General features: G+C 42.0%; 2 long non-coding RNA genes across 2 annotated transcripts; both read left to right on the top strand.

The window, feature by feature from the left end:
* Positions 1-209: 209 nt before the first annotated feature.
* LOC127313257 (uncharacterized) lies at positions 210-2,086 on the top strand. The gene is made up of 3 exons (XR_007858856.2): positions 210-489; positions 577-770; positions 1,974-2,086. It is a non-coding gene; the product is annotated as an uncharacterized lncRNA (long non-coding RNA).
* Positions 2,087-7,933: 5,847 nt separating this feature from the next.
* LOC127313256 (uncharacterized) lies at positions 7,934-12,021 on the top strand. The gene is made up of 4 exons (XR_007858855.2): positions 7,934-8,145; positions 8,233-8,426; positions 9,630-9,748; positions 11,432-12,021. It is a non-coding gene; the product is annotated as an uncharacterized lncRNA (long non-coding RNA).
* The last annotated feature ends 7,946 nt before the right edge of the window (positions 12,022-19,967 follow it).

Below are 19,967 nucleotides of genomic sequence, written 5' to 3'. Positions count from 1 at the left end.
CCCGCACTCCCTCCCGCGTTCTTTCCCGCTCGATATTTCGCCTCCGAACCGTAGCGCGCGCGGACACCCTCCTCCGCCGCCCATGCTGTCCAATGGCGAGCGCGTGGACCCGTGCACCGTGGCGCTGCTCCCTGTCCACCGTACACCCGCCCCGGCCTATATAAACCGACCTTGCCTCCTCACTCGACCACTCCTCGCCACAACTCGCCTCTCCCCTCTCCCAGCTCGTAGTAGCGCTGCGGCGCAGTCTCGGCCGCTCCCTCGCTGAGGAGTGCGAGCCTCGCTCTTGGTCACCGCGGGGTGACGCGCAAGTCTGCGCACGGCACCAACTCTCTCTGCCTCTCATTCTTTTTTTTTCCGACGTGTTCCTCTACCTCTTCTCGTTCTAACACGCCCCTCCTTGTTGTCCAGGTCTGCCCGTATCCCGCGCCGTCGACGTAGGCCGTACGGACCGGAGAAGAAGGCTTCGCCGGTATCGTCTCCGTCGAGGTTGCTGCTGCTCTCCGCCCCGCCTCGATGTCTCTCTCGCGTATGCCCTCTCTACCAGCGCTGAATCTTGTTGTTTTTCTCGGCCAGGACCAACGCCCGGCGGCCACCTTCGAACACCGCCGCACGGCGCACCGTCCCGTCCTTGACGCTACACACGCGCACGTCCGCGTCGCCAACCAGGAGAAGCCAACGCGTCCGAGACACTGAGTCGAACCGCCCAGACCATCCCCTTCATCCCCACGTCGTCCCTTCGTCGCCTCCGTCAAGCACCGGCCGTCCAGGTGAGCATCCGAAGCCACCATCGTTTTGAGCTAGCTAAACACGACGTACAGACCAAACTAGATTCTTGCACGATTATTGAAGCGTTCTTGTTTGCCTTTTATCATAGTGGTCTAACCAGAACCATTAGATCTTGAACCAACGGCTGCTTACCCATTCAGTTTTAAGTGAGAGCATGCTAGGTGGGGCCTGTAGTCAGATTTTTATTATTTTTGTTTGCCACTAAGTTTCAGATCAAATCTGGGCCGGCCTGCTCTGTTCGCGCGGCCCATTTAAAAATTCAGCCCGTGTTTTTTTTTTCTTTTCTATTCCCTGTTTCTGCAAATAAATCCCTGTCAGATCACTTCTAGCTTTTAATTCACCAAATATTCCTAGATGATCCAAATCCAGTGAAACCAATTGCATTAGCTCAGAAATTTCACTACCTTTCCAATGCCACTGGCCTTGTATTTTTAGAATTTTTGTACGATTTTTAGTGCATTAAACATGTTCACTGGTTACTGTTTAGTATTTGTAAATCCTAAAATAGTAGGTTTAATATTTTTGGATGAATCCAATTGTGTTAGCCTTGTTTTGTTACTGTCCATCTAGGAAAAATAATTTCAGCCTCTGTTTATGAATTTTTGTCTCGGGTTATGAGTGTATGTGTGTTACATACAATGTTGGATTTGAAATACCTTTGAGTTATTAAAACCCTTGCCATCTCTTTGTTTTAAAATTATCCAACCTATGTTTTATTCTTGCCAAACAAAACCTCCCAAGATTAAACCAAGTTCTATTGTTTTGCTTAAGATTTCAAAATGGTGTGGCATATTATTTACTTCCTAGTATTGGGTAGTATTTGTGCAAGCAAAATAAAATAGGAAAAATGATTTGTGCCTTTCCAAAAATGTTTGAAAATAAAAGATGGATGCTTTTGAGCCAAAACCGATTCACTTGTCTCCTTGGTGGTGTTATCTACCAGGGGGTATATAACTTGTGCCTTGGTAATACCCATAGAGGCATTTGCTTATTTTTGATACTCTCATACCTTTGTTAAGTAAAATAAATTGGTTTCCTTTTCAAAAGTTATTTTTGAAATAACTATAAGTCCTTAGTATGTTAGCCCTTAGCAGAGTGGTTAGCTATTGATTATTGATTGTTGAATGTTTGTTTTGTTGGTGCAATGTGTTGATTGTGTTCCTCTTATATTTTTCCGGCGATAGATGCGAACAATTCCGGAGAAAAAGAAGAAGAAGTGGTTCGAACGAGGATTTTATTTATATTGTTGGAATTCTTATTTGAATGGAGTTGAAGAAGTCCAGAGACAAATAAGCTAGCTAAGGCAAGCCATCTCTTGATCTCTGAATGTTTAATCACATATTGTGGTTACTTTGTTGTTATTCTTATCTCTCGATCTATCTTGTGTTGTTTCTACTTATGTTGATGGAGCATGCTCACCATGAGCATGTTTATTCAATTTGACACCTCACCTACAACCCCCTTTAGTGAAATGGTGGTCTTCATCATCATGTTCTAGGTGTACCCCTCTAAGTGTGATGGGTACGCCCACTTGTCTTGTGTGTGTCGACCTCTTGACACCCTTTTTGCACCCCATAGTGGTATGGTGGTTAGCATCATGCCCTTGTCGTATCTTAAACCCCTTGTTGATGCCCTGCATACTTACTCCCAAGTATGTGAACCCCTTGTTGCTTTTATACATACTTACTCTCGAGTATGTTGAACCCCTTGTTGATCTTATGCATGCTTACTCTAAGCATGTATGCCCCCTTGACCACCTATATTATCATCTTCTTTGTGGTATGATGATTAACATCATGACCCTTGTTGAACCATCCTATTTATGGTGTCCCTATGCATGCTTATCCTAAGTATGTATGATCTCCTTGACACCTCAATTATCATCTCCTTAGTGGTATGATGGCTAGCATCATGCCATTGTTGTCTCTTAGTTCTTACATGAAACTATAGGTTGGGAACCCCTTGGAAAAATACCTTGTTGAAAAGAACTTTTGAAAAACCTTGGGTGAGCTGGACTTACCTAAGTGTGTATTTATGAAAGGAAAGGATTTGGTAAAAATGATGAGGATATGAAAAAGGTTGGGTTTTATGAAAACTTTGGCGCCTAAGTACTCACCCATGACAATTAACTAGCGCAACCACAATATCCAAAGTGGGCACGGGCTTAGTCCGTAGTTTGTTGAATTTGACATGAGATACCTTCACCACTCTCTAGGAGGGTCACGATGACCTCTGACACCGGGTTGCGCTCTGAAGGAGGCAATACACTGCATTAACTTGCAGCCGGACGATTACTGAGGGTCTTCTGTCGTGGCGCCGGAGATATGCTCAAAAAGGAGGTATCTTTGCCGGGGTGCCGAGAAGGGTTAAGCCCGCAGGGAAGGGCTCATGTTAAGGGAGACAGGCGAAAGACTATGACCGATTATCCGAGTCTCGCATACTTTCGTATGACGATCCGGGGATGATCCCGGCGGATTTATCGGTTCTTGTGGGGAAAGTGCGCAAACTCTGCAGAGTAAAATCTATTCGAATAGCCGCGTCCGCGGTCATGGACGGTTGGAATGGCTGTTGCTTAGCCTGATGAGTTTTGGTTTACAAAATGGTTTGGCAAATGAAAGGAAAGAACTTGTTTTGAAGTACCGGAAGGGTACGGGAAAGGTTGTGTCGACCATATGGAGATGGTCGGGAAGGACAAATAAATTGGGTTACCCCATCCTAGTGTTTTATGTTGTAGAACTCTTTTGAAGTATCTTCTTTAACAAAGATATAGAGATGTCATAGAACCCTCTTAGTGTCCCCTTCAACTGCGATGTTGGGATGTTATATCCACAAGAGAAACTGATTCTCTTTCACATGCTATATCCACAAGAGAAACTATTCTTCCTCTCTTGTCTCTTTTAGTTAGCATTGTTAGCACCTTTCTTGATGGTTTGCGAGTACAATTCCAATGTACTCACGGCTTTATCCCTGGCTATTTACTTGGCCAGACTTGGAGAAATTCGACAGATGAAGAAGGAGTTGACGACGTCTATGCGAGCTAGGAATGTCTTCCCAGTCAGTTGCCTGTAGGGTTAAGGCAGATGACTTGGGCTCTACGCTGCTGAAGTGATTCCGCTACTCTGATGATTAGATTAGGCCCTTCGAGGCTATTATGTAAAGATTGGTCGTGTGACCTCATTGTAATTTTCTTATTCCGTTTTGTAAAGGATGATGTAATTTGATATCAGTTCGGTTATGTGTTCACGGCACACTGATCATGGGAACGTGAACTGTATACATAACAGGGTATTTTGGACAGCTAGTCCGGGGTCCCCACAGAGCTGGTATCAGAGCTATCCTGACTGTAGGAGATCTTAGTTAGCATGGACGTTAGTTAGGAAACAAGTACTTGGGAAAAACTATTTACGAAACAAATTCTTTCTTTAGTCGGAAGCCTAGCTTCTAGTCCTCTTATTTCTTCAAAACTTCCAAATACTTATCCCTCCACTTTATCGAAATGTTTGAAAAATTCTTACTCTATTGTCTCATCCACTTCAAACCTACATATTGGACGATGTCCCCAACTCAGACCGGAGACTCGAACTCAAAGATGTATCAATCCCTCAGGAAGACTCATGTATCTCCAACGACAGCTATTGAAGATTGGATGCCCACTTAGCCGTGCGCATATAGGGATGATAAGATCATGTCTTTGGTTGTCACCAAAGTATGTCAAGGAGCTGACCTTGTTCCTCCATGGACTTGCATTTTTGCAGTCGCCAGGGATCGAGTCCTCAGTTCTTGACTAGTAATTTTTAGGCCAGCCAAGAGAAGATCTCGACTTTGGGAGTACCTCAACAATGGCACCTTTGAAGATCTCATGTTTTTGGGATGTCGAGACTAGAAGATCTGCACATTTTTAGCCTCTACCTCAACATCGACGACTCAACACCAGGCCTGCGTCGCCACCAACTGCTACAAGGATCCAAGTTGAAGCCAATGTCAGCAAGATGAAAACGTCAGTATACGTGACCAGCCCCAAACCTATAGGATGGATAGGATAAACTCAATCACTTTGATTGAGCTAACCCCGCGCATTAGGAATTTCTAGGTACTTAGAGTGCCTTGTCTGGTGTGTTGATTGCTTGTAGTTCCCTAGTGTGCTGCCTTGAGTGTCTTTTATTTGTTTGTTGTGTGTATGTTTTCTAGTCTTTCGGGCTGAAAAATACTCTTAGTGTGAGAACCTAGCATAGGAAGCCTCCCTAGGAAGTTATCACCCTCACCTACCTCGCCGATGTATTGCTAACTGCTAGTTAGTTGGAGAGGTTAACAGAAGACTCTGACTCTAACCCGTTAAAAGTTGTTTTTCAACCCTTGGAAAAAACAAACCTAGACCCCTATCTACACTGACTACTTTCAAGATTCGCTGAAGTGACTCAACTACGCCAATGAAGAAGAAGCCCTACCTTCAGGAGTGACTACACCTCTGCGAGAAGACGTACTAACTTGGTCTAACCTTGATGAATAATCATGCTAACCTCGAGGATATCTTCTTGAAAACCACCCTCTAACACACCGTCTAACAATAGCGTCAAAGCCAAGCTACATCACATGGTCCATCTTGTCCTCATCAAGTAAAGCTCCTGAAGATACCTCAAGACTCAAGATTTGGTGTAGTTTACCCGCTCACTTCTTAACTAGTATAAGTCAGCACCGACTCGCAAGCTGAAGATTGTCTTCGACGACCTCTGTTGCTGCTTCATATGGATACCAACCAGGCGTTTCATCAACTTACTAACTCACCGCGCGTCCCATAGGGTTGAGTTAACACCGTGAGTGCCTCTTGAAGTTGTGGTATGCACGTCGCCCTGAAGATTCTTCAACTGAGTATGGAAGGTCGATGACTTCTTCAGAAGCCCGAGGCAGAACTACAAGGCAGAAGCTCTGAATTTTTCCAGAAGCCCGATGAAAAATCTTAAGGGTGGAGGACTTCGTCTTCCACTAAAATTTGGAGCTAACCCTAAAATTTTAAGCCTTTCTAAAACACCGTTGGAAACTTGGGATGCACTAACTCCCCTTGAAGCTGTGGACTGCACCTCGCCCCCTAAAGATGTTCGACTCAAGACGAGAGATCAATGGCTTCTTCAAAAAGCGCCCGACAAGACTCCGTGGCCGAAGCTTAGAGTTTTCAAAACCCCCGGTGAACAATTTTAAGGGTGGAAGACTTCGTCTTCCACTAGATTTAAGCTAACTCTAAAAAGTTTTCAACCCTGCTCAAGCACCATTGGGTGCACTAACCCTCCCACAGTCTTGAACCTCCGCTAGGATCGTGAAGAAGCTACAGATCCAACACCTGCATGGAGTAGTCAACCCTTCACGAAGCTTGCCCTCGGAAGAAATCTGTTGTCTCTCAGAACCTGATGATGCGACCCTCTCAACGACGACACATCTACAGAAGAATGGAGTCTAACTTTAGTTAAACTTTACAAGCCCTCTAGTTCTACGCTTAGTAATCTCGGGACGAGATTATTTTAAGGGTGGAAGATCTGTCACACCCTAACTTTTGCAACCTTGTTATCCTTAGAGCAAAAATCAGGGGGAACAAATTTTTTTCTAAAAGACTAATTAGATGAATTGCCTTGATCTGTTTGTTTTAATGAATAGCTTTGATCTGTTAGTAGATGAATTGTCTTGTTTTGCTTGTTGAGTTTTGTCTTGAACTACCCCAAAGAACAACACATCTCGTGGTAAAACAATCTAGCAACTCACCAAATAAAACACATGTGTGGCCCTGCGAAAATTCTTTTTCTTTCCCTACCAATACATAAACCCTATGGTTGATGTTCTCCCATAAAGTACCTCAACACACAATTTCTAGTCTCCAGAAAAATAGTGAAGCTATGGTCATTCTTGTAGTACCTTAACCTCCTCTCTTAAAAGAATAATTGAACCTTTTTGACCTAAACTCCAAAACCTCTTTTTGTTTTGTCCTATGACTCAAAATCTTAAATTCAAAGGTTCCTGCCAAAAACCTTTCTTCTTAAATTGGCTATGATCACCTTAGATCGTAGTATCACAAAATGGTTTTTAGTTTGAGAAATCAAGAAAGGTATATGAGGAATAATAATACCTCATTAGTTTTCACCAAAAATTTTATTTTTATTTCGAATTCCCATATTTACTTTTTGTTTTCATGCCTCCTAATATTTTTTTTTAAAGTATGGGAAAAATTATATGACACTCATATTTGGGCAGAAATCATAACTAGCCAAAAAGTAAGTTTAGTTATTTTCAAAAACCATCTATAGATCTTCTATGCCAATTTCTGAAATTTCAAACCAAGTAGTTGTCGTATCCCTTAATTTTAGAAAAGGATGCAAATTTTGGAACCTGCCCCACACGTGAAACTAACTCAATGCTCTCACGTAGGCATGTTTAAAATTCTGGAACTTCGTCAAAACCGATTCCTGACTGTAACCGACCCAAGCCATCGAGTGTCTCTCTCCGATTCCTTTCTCCTGTAGCCCCACGCGCACAGGGTACAGCTAGCTCAGAATCGACTTAGTCACCACAACACACCAGCTGAACCAAAACTGATCGAGCGGGACACGCTCGTCCGCACCCAAACGCACGCACCTCAAACCAATCCCAATCGACCATCCTGGACGTGCCCCGTCCTCGTCCACGCACGCACGCGCTAGGCACACCGGCCTGTGCAAGACGCGATCACCGTTCCGTCGCCGCGCACACCAAACCAGGTCTCTCTCGCTAGCGCGCACGCGTGTAACGGCTCCAAGATGCTGACGCCAGCACCAACGTCAGCTCGCACAATGCCAGTGACCTCAGCTGTGACGATGCCTTCCATCGAACACCCTTTAGCCAGTGGCCCCGCACTCCCTCCCGCGTTCTTTCCCGCTCGATATTTCGCCTCCGAACCGTAGCGCGCGCGGACACCCTCCTCCGCCGCCCATGCTGTCCAATGGCGAGCGCGTGGACCCGTGCACCGTGGCGCTGCTCCCTGTCCACCGTACACCCGCCCCGGCCTATATAAACCGACCTTGCCTCCTCACTCGACCACTCCTCGCCACAACTCGCCTCTCCCCTCTCCCAGCTCGTAGTAGCGCTGCGGCCCCGATCTCGGCCGCTCCCTCGCGGAGGAGTGCGAGCCTCGCTCTTGGTCACCGCGGGGTGACGCGCAAGTCTGCGCACGGCACCAACTCTCTCTGCCTCTCATTCTTTTTTTTTCCGACGTGTTCCTCTACCTCTTCTCGTTCTAACACGCCCCTCCTTGTTGTCCAGGTCTGCCCGTATCCCGCGCCGTCGACGTAGGCCGTACGGACCGGAGAAGAAGGCTTCGCCGGTATCGTCTCCGTCGAGGTTGCTGCTGCTCTCCGCCCCGCCTCGATGTCTCTCTCGCGTATGCCCTCTCTACCAGCGCTGAATCTTGTTGTTTTTCTCGGCCAGGACCAACGCCCGGCGGCCACCTTCGAACACCGCCGCACGGCGCACCGTCCCGTCCTTGACGCTACACACGCGCACGTCCGCGTCGCCAACCAGGAGAAGCCAACGCGTCCGAGACACTGAGTCGAACCGCCCAGACCATCCCCTTCATCCCCACGTCGTCCCTTCGTCGCCTCCGTCAAGCACCGGCCGTCCAGGTGAGCATCCGAAGCCACCATCGTTTTGAGCTAGCTAAACACGACGTACAGACCAAACTAGATTCTTGCACGATTATTGAAGCGTTCTTGTTTGCCTTTTATCATAGTGGTCTAACCAGAACCATTAGATCTTGAACCAACGGCTGCTTACCCATTCAGTTTTAAGTGAGAGCATGCTAGGTGGGGCCTGTAGTCAGATTTTTATTATTTTTGTTTGCCACTAAGTTTCAGATCAAATCTGGGCCAGCCTGCTCTGTTCGCGCGGCCCGTTTAAAAATTCAGCCCGTGTTTTTTTTTTCTTTTCTATTCCCTGTTTCTGCAAATAAATCCCTGTCAGATCACTTCTAGCTTTTAATTCACCAAATATTCCTAGATGATCCAAATCCAGTGAAACCAATTGCATTAGCTCAGAAATTTCACTACCTTTCCAATGCCACTGGCCTTGTATTTTTAGAATTTTTGTACGATTTTTAGTGCATTAAACATGTTCACTGGTTACTGTTTAGTATTTGTAAATCCTAAAATAGTAGGTTTAATATTTTTGGATGAATCCAATTGTGTTAGCCTTGTTTTGTTACTGTCCATCTAGGAAAAATAATTTCAGCCTCTGTTTATGAATTTTTGTCTCGGGTTATGAGTGTATGTGTGTTACATACAATGTTGGATTTGAAATACCTTTGAGTTATTAAAACCCTTGCCATCTCTTTGTTTTAAAATTATCCAACCTATGTTTTATTCTTGCCAAACAAAACCTCCCAAGATTAAACCAAGTTCTATTGTTTTGCTTAAGATTTCAAAATGGTGTGGCATATTATTTACTTCCTAGTATTGGGTAGTATTTGTGCAAGCAAAATAAAATAGGAAAAATGATTTGTGCCTTTCCAAAAATGTTTGAAAATAAAAGATGGATGCTTTTGAGCCAAAACCGATTCACTTGTCTCCTTGGTGGTGTTATCTACCAGGGGGTATATAACTTGTGCCTTGGTAATACCCATAGAGGCATTTGCTTATTTTTGATACTCTCATACCTTTGTTAAGTAAAATAAATTGGTTTCCTTTTCAAAAGTTATTTTTGAAATAACTATAAGTCCTTAGTATGTTAGCCCTTAGCAGAGTGGTTAGCTATTGATTATTGATTGTTGAATGTTTGTTTTGTTGGTGCAATGTGTTGATTGTGTTCCTCTTATATTTTTCCGGCGATAGATGCGAACAATTCCGGAGAAAAAGAAGAAGAAGTGGTTCGAACGAGGATTTTATTTATATTGTTGGAATTCTTATTTGAATGGAGTTGAAGAAGTCCAGAGACAAATAAGCCAGCTAAGGCAAGCCATCTCTTGATCTCTGAATGTTTAATCACATATTGTGGTTACTTTGTTGTTATTCTTATCTCTCGATCTATCTTGTGTTGTTTCTACTTATGTTGATGGAGCATGCTCACCATGAGCATGTTTATTCAATTTGACACCTCACCTACAACCCCCTTTAGTGAAATGGTGGTCTTCATCATCATGTTCTAGGTGTACCCCTCTAAGTGTGATGGGTACGCCCACTTGTCTTGTGTGTGTCGACCTCTTGACACCCTTTTTGCACCCCATAGTGGTATGGTGGTTAGCATCATGCCCTTGTCGTATCTTAAACCCCTTGTTGATGCCCTGCATACTTACTCCCAAGTATGTGAACCCCTTGTTGCTTTTATACATACTTACTCTCGAGTATGTTGAACCCCTTGTTGATCTTATGCATGCTTACTCTAAGCATGTATGCCCCCTTGACCACCTATATTATCATCTTCTTTGTGGTATGATGATTAACATCATGACCCTTGTTGAACCATCCTATTTATGGTGTCCCTATGCATGCTTATCCTAAGTATGTATGATCTCCTTGACACCTCAATTATCATCTCCTTAGTGGTATGATGGCTAGCATCATGCCATTGTTGTCTCTTAGTTCTTACATGAAACTATAGGTTGGGAACCCCTTGGAAAAATACCTTGTTGAAAAGAACTTTTGAAAAACCTTGGGTGAGTTGGACTTACCTAAGTGTGTATTTATGAAAGGAAAGGATTTGGTAAAAATGATGAGGATATGAAAAAGGTTGGGTTTTATGAAAACTTTGGCGCCTAAGTACTCACCCATGACAATTAACTAGCGCAACCACAATATCCAAAGTGGGCACGGGCTTAGTCCGTAGTTTGTTGAATTTGACATGAGATACCTTCACCACTCTCTAGGAGGGTCACGATGACCTCTGACACCGGGTTGCGCTCTGAAGGAGGCAATACACTGCATTAACTTGCAGCCGGACGATTACTGAGGGTCTTCTGTCGTGGCGCCGGAGATATGCTCAAAAAGGAGGTATGCTGCCGGGGTGCCGAGAAGGGTTAAGCCCGCAGGGAAGGGCTCATGTTAAGGGAGACAGGCGAAAGACTATGACCGATTATCCGAGTCTCGCATACTTTCGTATGACGATCCGGGGATGATCCCGGCGGATTTATCGGTTCTTGTGGGGAAAGTGCGCAAACTCTGCAGAGTAAAATCTATTCGAATAGCCGCGTCCGCGGTCATGGACGGTTGGAATGGCTGTTGCTTAGCCTGATGAGTTTTGGTTTACAAAATGGTTTGGCAAATGAAAGGAAAGAACTTGTTTTGAAGTACCGGAAGGGTACGGGAAAGGTTGTGTCGACCATATGGAGATGGTCGGGAAGGACAAATAAATTGGGTTACCCCATCCTAGTGTTTTATGTTGTAGAACTCTTTTGAAGTATCTTCTTTAACAAAGATATAGAGATGTCATAGAACCCTCTTAGTGTCCCCTTCAACTGCGATGTTGGGATGTTATATCCACAAGAGAAACTGATTCTCTTTCACATGCTATATCCACAAGAGAAACTATTCTTCCTCTCTTGTCTCTTTTAGTTAGCATTGTTAGCACCTTTCTTGATGGTTTGCGAGTACAATTCCAATGTACTCACGGCTTTATCCCTGGCTATTTACTTGGCCAGACTTGGAGAAATTCGACAGATGAAGAAGGAGTTGACGACGTCTATGCGAGCTAGGAATGTCTTCCCAGTCAGTTGCCTGTAGGGTTAAGGCAGATGACTTGGGCTCTACGCTGCTGAAGTGATTCCGCTACTCTGATGATTAGATTAGGCCCTTCGAGGCTATTATGTAAAGATTGGTCGTGTGACCTCATTGTAATTTTCTTATTCCGTTTTGTAAAGGATGATGTAATTTGATATCAGTTCGGTTATGTGTTCACGGCACACTGATCATGGGAACGTGAACTGTATACATAACAGGGTATTTTGGACAGCTAGTCCGGGGTCCCCACAGTGCCGGAGGCGATCTCCTGAATCCCCCGAGATGGGATTGGCGGCGGCGGCGTCTCAGTAAGGTTTTCCGTATCGTGGCCCTCGGTACTGGGGGTTTCGTGACGGAGGCTTTAAGTAGGCGGAAGGGCAGGTCAGGAAGGGGCACGAGGGGCCCACACCACAGGGCCGCGCGGCCAAGGGGGGCCACGCTGCCCTAGGGTGTGGCCACCTCGTGGCCCCACTTCGTCTCCTCTTCGGGTCTTCTGGAAGCTTCGTGGCAAAATAGGACCCTGGGCGTTGATTTCGTCCAATTCCGAGAATATTTCGTTACTAGGATTTCTGAAACCAAAAACAATGAGAAAACGACAAGCTGGCACTTCGGCATCTTGTTAATAGGTTAGTTCCAGAAAATGCACGAATATGACATAAAGTGTGCATAAAACATGTAGATAACATCAATAATGTGGCATGGAACATAAGAAATTATCGATACGTTGGAGATGTATCAGCATCCCCAAGCTTAGTTCTGCTCGTCCCAAGCAGGTAAAACGATAACAAAGATAATTTCTGGAGTGACATGCCATCATAACCTTGATCATACTATTTGTAAAGCATATGTAGCGGATGCAGCGATCAAAACAATGTATATGACATGAGTAAACAAGTGAATCATATAGCAAAGACTTTTCATGAATAGTACTTCAAGACAAGCATCAATAAGTCTTGCATAAGAGTTAACTCATAAAGCAATAATTCAAAGTAAAGGCATTGAAGCAACACAAAGGAAGATTAAGTTTCAGCGGTTGCTTTCAACTTGTAACATGTGTATCTCATGGATATTGTCAACATAGAGTAATATAATAAGTGCAATATGCAAATATGTCGGAATCAATGCACAGTTCACACAAGTGTTTGCTTCTTGAGGTGGAGAGAAATAGGTGAACTGACTCAACAATGAAAGTAAAAGAATGGTCCTCCATAGAGGAAAAGCATCGATTGCTATATTTGTGCTAGAGCTTTGATTTTGAAAACATGAAACAATTTTGTCAACGGTAGTAATAAAGCATATGAGTTATGTAAATTATATCTTACAAGTTGCAAGCCTCATGCATAGTACTAATAGTGCCTGTACCTTGTCCTAATTAGCTTGGACTACCGGATCATCGCAATGCACATGTTTTAACCAAGTGTCACAAAGGGGTACCTCTATGCCGCCTGTACAAAGGTCTAAGGAGAAAGCTCGCATTGGATTTCTCGCTGTTGATTATTCTCAACTTAGACATCCATACCGGGACAACATAGACAACAGATAACGGACTCCTCTTTTATGCATAAGCATGTAACAACAATTAATAATTTTCTCATATGAGATTGAGGATATATGTCCAAAACTGAAACTTCCACCATGGATCATGGCTTTAGTTAGCGGCCCAATGTTCTTCTCTAACAATATGCATGCTTAACCATAAGGTGGTAGATCTCTCTTACTTCAGACAAGACGAACATGCATAGCAACTCACATGATATTCAACAAAGAATAGTTGATGGCGTCCCCAGTGAACATGGTTATCGCACAACAAGCAACTTAATAAGAGATAAAGTGCATAAGTACATATTCAATACCACAATAGTTTTTAAGCTATTTGTCCCATGAGCTATATATTGCAAAGGTGAATGATGGAATTTTAAAGGTAGCACTCAAGCAATTTACTTTGGAATGGCAGAGAAATGCCATGTAGTAGGTAGGTATGGTGGACACAAATGGCATAGTGGTTGGCTCAAGTATTTTGGATGCATGAGAAGTATTCCCTCTCGATACAAGGCTTAGGCTAGCAAGGTTATTTGAAACAAACACAAGGATGAACTGGTGCAGCAAAACTCACATAAAAGACACATTGTAAACATTATAAGAATCTACATCGTCTTCCTTGTTGTTCAAAAACTCAATACTAGAAATTATCTAGACCTTAGAGAGACCAAACATGCAAACCAAATTTAGCATGCTCTATGTATTTCTTCATTAATGGGTGCAAAGTATATGATGCAAGAGCTTAAACATGAGCACAACAATTGCCAAGTATCACATTACCCAAGACATTTATAGCAATTACTACATGTATCATTTTCCAATTCCAACCATATAACAATTTAACGAAGAAGAAACTTCGCCATGAATACTATGAGTAGAGCCTAAGGACATACTTGTCCATATGCTACAGCGGAGCGTGTCTCTCTCCCATAAAGTGAATGCTAGGATCCATTTTATTCAAACAAAACAAAAACAAAAACAAAACGACGCTCCAAGAAAAGCACATAAGATGTGACGGAATAAAAATATAGTTTCAGGGGAGGAACCTGATAATGTTGTCGATGAAGAAGGGGATGCCTTGGGCATCCCCAAGCTTAGACGCTTGAGTCTTCTTAGAATATGCAGGGGTGAACCACCGGGGCATCCCCAAGCTTAGAGCTTTCACTCTCCTTGATCATGTTGCATCATACTCCTCTCTTGATCCTTGAAAACTTCCTCCACACCAAACTCGAAACAACTCATTAGAGGATTAGTGCACAATAAAAATTAACATGTTCAGAGGTGACACAATCATTCTTAACACTTCTGGACATTGCATAAAGCTACTGGAAGTCAATGGAATCGAAATATCCATCAAACATAACAAAACTGGCAATGCGAAATAAAAGGCAGAATCTGTCAAAACAGAACAGTTCGTATTGACGAATTTTAAAATGGCACCAGACTTGCTCAAATGAAAATGCCCAAATTGAATGAAAGTTGCGTACATATCTGAGGATCACTCACGTAAATTGGCTTAATTTTCTGAGTTACCTACAGAGAATTTAGCCCAGATTCGTGACAGCAAAGAAATCTGAAACTGTGCAGTAATCCAAATCTAGTATGAACTTTTCTATCAACGACTTTACTTGGCACAACAAAACACTAAACTAAGATAAGGAGAGGTTGCTACAGTAGTAAACAACTTCCAAGACTCAAATATAAAACAAAAGTAATGTAGTAAAATAAATACATGGGTTATCTCCCAAGAAGTGCTTTCTTCATAGCCATTAAGATGGGCTCAGTAATTTTAATGATGCACTCGCAAGAAATAGTATTTGAAGCAAAAGAGAGCATCAAGAGGCAAATTCAAAACACAATTAAGTCTAACATGCTTCCTATGCATAGGAATCTTGTAAATAAACAAGTTCATGAAGAGCAAAGTGACAAGCATAGGAAGATAAAACAAGTGTAGCTTCAAAAATTTCAGCATATAGAGAGGCATTTTAGTAACATGAAAATTTCTACAACCATATTTTCCTCTCTCATAATAACTTTCAGTAGTATCATGAGCAAACTCAACAATATAACTATCACATAAAGCATTCTTATCATGAGTCTCATGCATAAAATTATTACTCTCCACATAAGCATAATCAATTTTATTAGTTGTAGTGGGAGCAAATTCAATAAAGTGGCTATCATCATATATAGGAGGCATATTGTAATCATAAAAGAAAATTTTCTCCTCAATGCTTGGGGAACTAAAAAGATCATGCTCATCAAAGCCAGCTTCCCCAAGCTTAGAATTTTCCATAGCATTAGCAACAATGGTGTTCAAAGCATTCATAATAATAACATTCCCATTAGCATGCATATAAAGTTCCATGGGTTTTTTAATTCTCTCTTCAAACACATCATGTCCTAATTCAAGATAAAGTTCATAAAGATCTCTCATATTTTTGTTGTTTTCCATTATGCTTAACTAGTGAAATAAAAACATGCATGATATTAAGTAAAGTAAAACAAGTAACTATTTTTTTTTGTGTTTTTGATATAGCAAACAAGATAGCAAATAAAGTAAAACTAGCAACTAATTTTTTTTTTGATTTAGTGCAGCAAACAAAGTAGTAAATAAAACTAAGCAAGACAAAAACAAAGTAAAGAGATTGGGATGTGGAGACTCCCCTTGCAGCGTGTCTTGATCTCCCCGGCAACGGCACCAGAAATTTGCTGTTGACGTGGGAGTTGAAAATCTTTGCGGTGTAACTTTTCTTCGTTCCCCGGCAACGGCGCCAGAAATTTGCTTGATGCGTGTAGTTGACACGTCCGTTGGGAACCCCAAGAGGAAGGTGTGATGCGCACAGCGGCAAGTTTCCCTCAGTAAGAAACCAAGGTTTAATCGAACCAGTAGGAGTCAAGAAGCACGTTGAAGGTTGATGGCGGCGGGATGTAGTGCGGCGCAACACCAGAGATTCCGGCGCCAATGTGGAACCTGCACAACACAACCAAAGTACTTTGCCCCAATGAAACAGTGAGGTTGTCAATCTCACCGGCTTGCTGTAACAAAGGATTAGATGTATAGTGTGGATGATGATTGTTTGCAGAAAAACAGTAGAACGATGTTACGTAGATTGTATTTCAGTATAGAGAATTGGACCGGGGTCCACAGTTCACTAGAGGTGTCTCTCCCATAAGATAAACAGCATGTTGGGTGAACAAATTACATTTGGGCAATTGACAAATAAAGAGGGCATGACCATGCACATACATATTATGATGAGTATTGTGAGATTTAATTGGGCATTACGACAAAGTACATAGACCGCTATCCAGCATGCAGCTATGCCTAAAAAGTCCACCTTCAGGTTATCATCCGAACCCCTTCCAGTATTAAGTTGCTAACAACAGACAATTGCATTAAGTATTGCGCGTAATGTAATCAGTGACTACATCCTTGAACATAGCACCAATGTTTTATCCCTAGTGGCAACAGCACATCCATAACCTTAGAGGTTCTTGTCACCCCTCCAGATTCACGGAGACATGAACCCACTATCGAGCATAAATACTCCCTCTTGGAGTTACTAGCATCAACTTGGCCAGAGCATCTACTAATAACGGAGAGCATGCAAGATCATAAACAACACATAGACATAACTTTGATAATCAACATAACAAGTATTCTCTATTCATCGGATCCCAACAAACGCAACATATAGAATTACAGATAGATGATCTTGATCATGTTAGGCAGCTCACAAGATCCGACAATGAAGCACAATGAGGAGAAGACAACCATCTAGCTATAGCTATGGACCCATAGTCCAGGGGTAGACTACTCACACATCACTCTGGAGGCGACCATGGCGGCGTAGAGTCCTCCGGGAGATGAATCCCCTCTCCGGCAGGGTGCCGGAGGCGATCTCCTGAATCCCCCGAGATGGGATTGGCGGCGGCGGCGTCTCGATGGGTTTTCCGTATCGTGGCTCTCGGTACTGGGGGTTTCGCGACGGAGGCTTTAAGTAGGCGGAAGGGCAGGTCAGGAAGGGGCACGAGGGGCCCACACCACAGGGCCGCGCGGCCAAGGGGGGGCCACACCGCCCTAGGGTGTGGCCACCTCGTGGCCCCACTTCGTCTCCTCTTCGGTCTTCTGGAAGCTTCGTGGCAAAATAGGACCCTGGGCGTTGATTTCGTCCAATTCCGAGAATATTTCGTTACTAGGATTTCTGAAACCAAAAACAAATAGAAAACAGAATCGGCACTTCGGCATCTTGTTAATAGGTTAGTTCCAGAAAATGCACGAATATGACATAAAGTGTGCATAAAACATGTAGATAACATCAATAATGTGGCATGGAACATAAGAAATTATCGATACGTTGGAGACGTATCAGTTACTAATAGTGAAATCCGGAACACTTGTCATATGATGATCAACTTCAAAGTAAGAACCTCAAGGTTATTGGTATTTGACCAACAAACCTAGAAGTTATTGATGTTGAAGTGTTTTTCTGAGAATGAGGAAAGCTAAAAGAGAAACTACAAAAGATTATTGGCAGAAAGAAAGAAAAGACTAGAAAGTCTAGCTCAGGTGTATATAGATGATATACATGTTATGAATGTATTCTTTGTTTGGTCACACAATGAAATTCTTGGATATTTGTACCATATTGGTTGGTATGAAGTGTCATACAAAACAACGCAATTCAAGAATACAATGGTTTAAGTGATTGACAAGGAATATGATAGGAATGCACGTATGTAACAAAAATAAAGTGTTATTATGTTCGTCGTTGGCATTATATCCTTCAGATTTATAATAAAAAACTTCATAATTGTTGTTTTTTGTTCTGGTCAAATGAAAACAATGAGTTGTTCAAATTTTGACAGTATTGCATGTACGATGGATAAGTTATTATAAATCTTTATGGTGAAACACACATGCATAACACTGACGCTAAAATGCCATAAGGCAAATGATGTGAATTCCACTTATTTCTGGAATCACCATTTAGGTCATGTTAGAAAGGAACGCATGAAGAAACTCCATGTAAATGGATTTTTGGAGTCATTCGATTTTTGAATCGTTTGGCGCTTGCAAATCTTTTCTAAAGAGAATGACTGAAATACCGTTCATAGGCCAAGAGTTGAACGGGCAACTAACTTAGTGGAAACGTACATGATGATGTATGTGGTTCACTGGGCATAGTTGTGTGCGGGAGATTCTTCCACTTCATGAAAACTTCCAACAATGAATTGAGTATGTATATGTGGATATATTCGATAAGGAAGAAGTTTGAAACATTTGAATGGATTCAAATAAATTTCAGCATGAAGTGGAAATCATCGTAATAGAAAAGTAAAATATCTATGATAGGATCATGGTGGAAATATTTGAACTACGAGTTTTAGCGAACATCTAAGAGAGTTATGAAATTGCTCTACAACTCACATTTCATGGAGTATCATAGTGATGATGGAGTATCCGAGAGATATATCCAAACCTTGTTGGATAAATGATGAGATAAAATAAAATGACGCCATTATATTTTTGTGGATTATGCTTTAGAGACTACCTCTTTTACACTGAATAGAGCATCATCGTGATCCGTTGAAATGACACCATACGAGTTATGGCATGGGTATAAACCCTAATAGTCCTTTCTTAAATTTTGGTATAAGTAAATGAGTTTACAACCAAAACCGGATGAATGTCTTTGTTGTTGTCCCAGAAAACAAATTGGGAATTCTTTCCACTATGAAGTAAAAGACAAAAATGTTTGTTAATGTTACTTGCTTATTTCCAAAAAATTGTTTTCTAGCGAAGTATTTGAGAGGGAGGACAATAGAACTTGATAAGGTTTATGAACCTGAGCATAATGATCAGAGTAGCACAACATCGGAAATGGTTCCGGAAGCGGCCACAACGATCATGGCTCCCATGACTACAAAGTGTTTTAGCCATGGAGATCGAAGTACCTATTGAACCTTGTATTTATGGTTTACTTTGTGATCAAATAAAAGATTTGTGGACAAAGGATTGATTTCGAACAATGATAAACCAACTACATACAAAGAAGTTATGATGGGCCCTGACTCCGTTAAAATGGCTATGTGACATGAAATCCAAGATAGGTGAATACTTTTTGAAAGTAAATGGATCTATAAAATTGATGGACTTGGATGGAATATCCTTGAAGAAGCTCGATTTGTCGAAAGATTGTTTACGACAAAGTTCAAAGAGTTGACTACGATAAGATTAGATCTTCCGTAGCGATGCTTGTAGTCTATGTGGATTATTCTAGTAATCGCTACATATTTCTTTTATGAGATATGATAGTCAGATGGCAGAAATACATTCCTTACCAGAAGTGTGTATGAAGGATGTATAATAGATACAAACCAAAGAATTTTGCTAGTCCGTGGAATACTAGATAAGTATACAAACTTCAATTGTATGAAGTGAGTATCGCGGAGTTGGAATCTTCACCGGATGAAATAGTCAAAGAGTTTTTGATTTTATCAGAAACAATGAAGATGCTTGCGTTTGCAAGAAATTAAGTGGGAGCGCTAAGACATAGTTATAATATTATATGTGGATGACATATCATTGATTATAAATGATGTAATTATATACTTGATGTGATTAAAAGGTTTCATTGAGAATTAACTTCAATGAAAGGATATGGACTGAAACATATTTAGTGTCAAGATCTATGAAGATAGATTGAAACACATAATAAGTTTAAGTCAAAGTACATAGTATGAATATTGAAGTAGTTCAATATAAAAATATTAAGAAGGTGTTCTTTTCCATGTGAAGGTTTAACAAGACTTGAGTTTATTTGACACTCGATGAGTAAAAACACATGAGTGATTTCAGATCATGAATAATATGTACAAAATCAGATGTCCTGTGCTCAAAGTGTTACGAGC

This window comes from Lolium perenne, chromosome 7 (assembly GCF_019359855.2).
Source record: "Lolium perenne isolate Kyuss_39 chromosome 7, Kyuss_2.0, whole genome shotgun sequence".
Lineage (NCBI taxonomy): Eukaryota > Viridiplantae > Streptophyta > Magnoliopsida > Poales > Poaceae > Lolium > Lolium perenne.
Note: the sequence above shows the minus strand (reverse complement) of the source record. Positions and strands in the feature narration are given on the sequence as shown.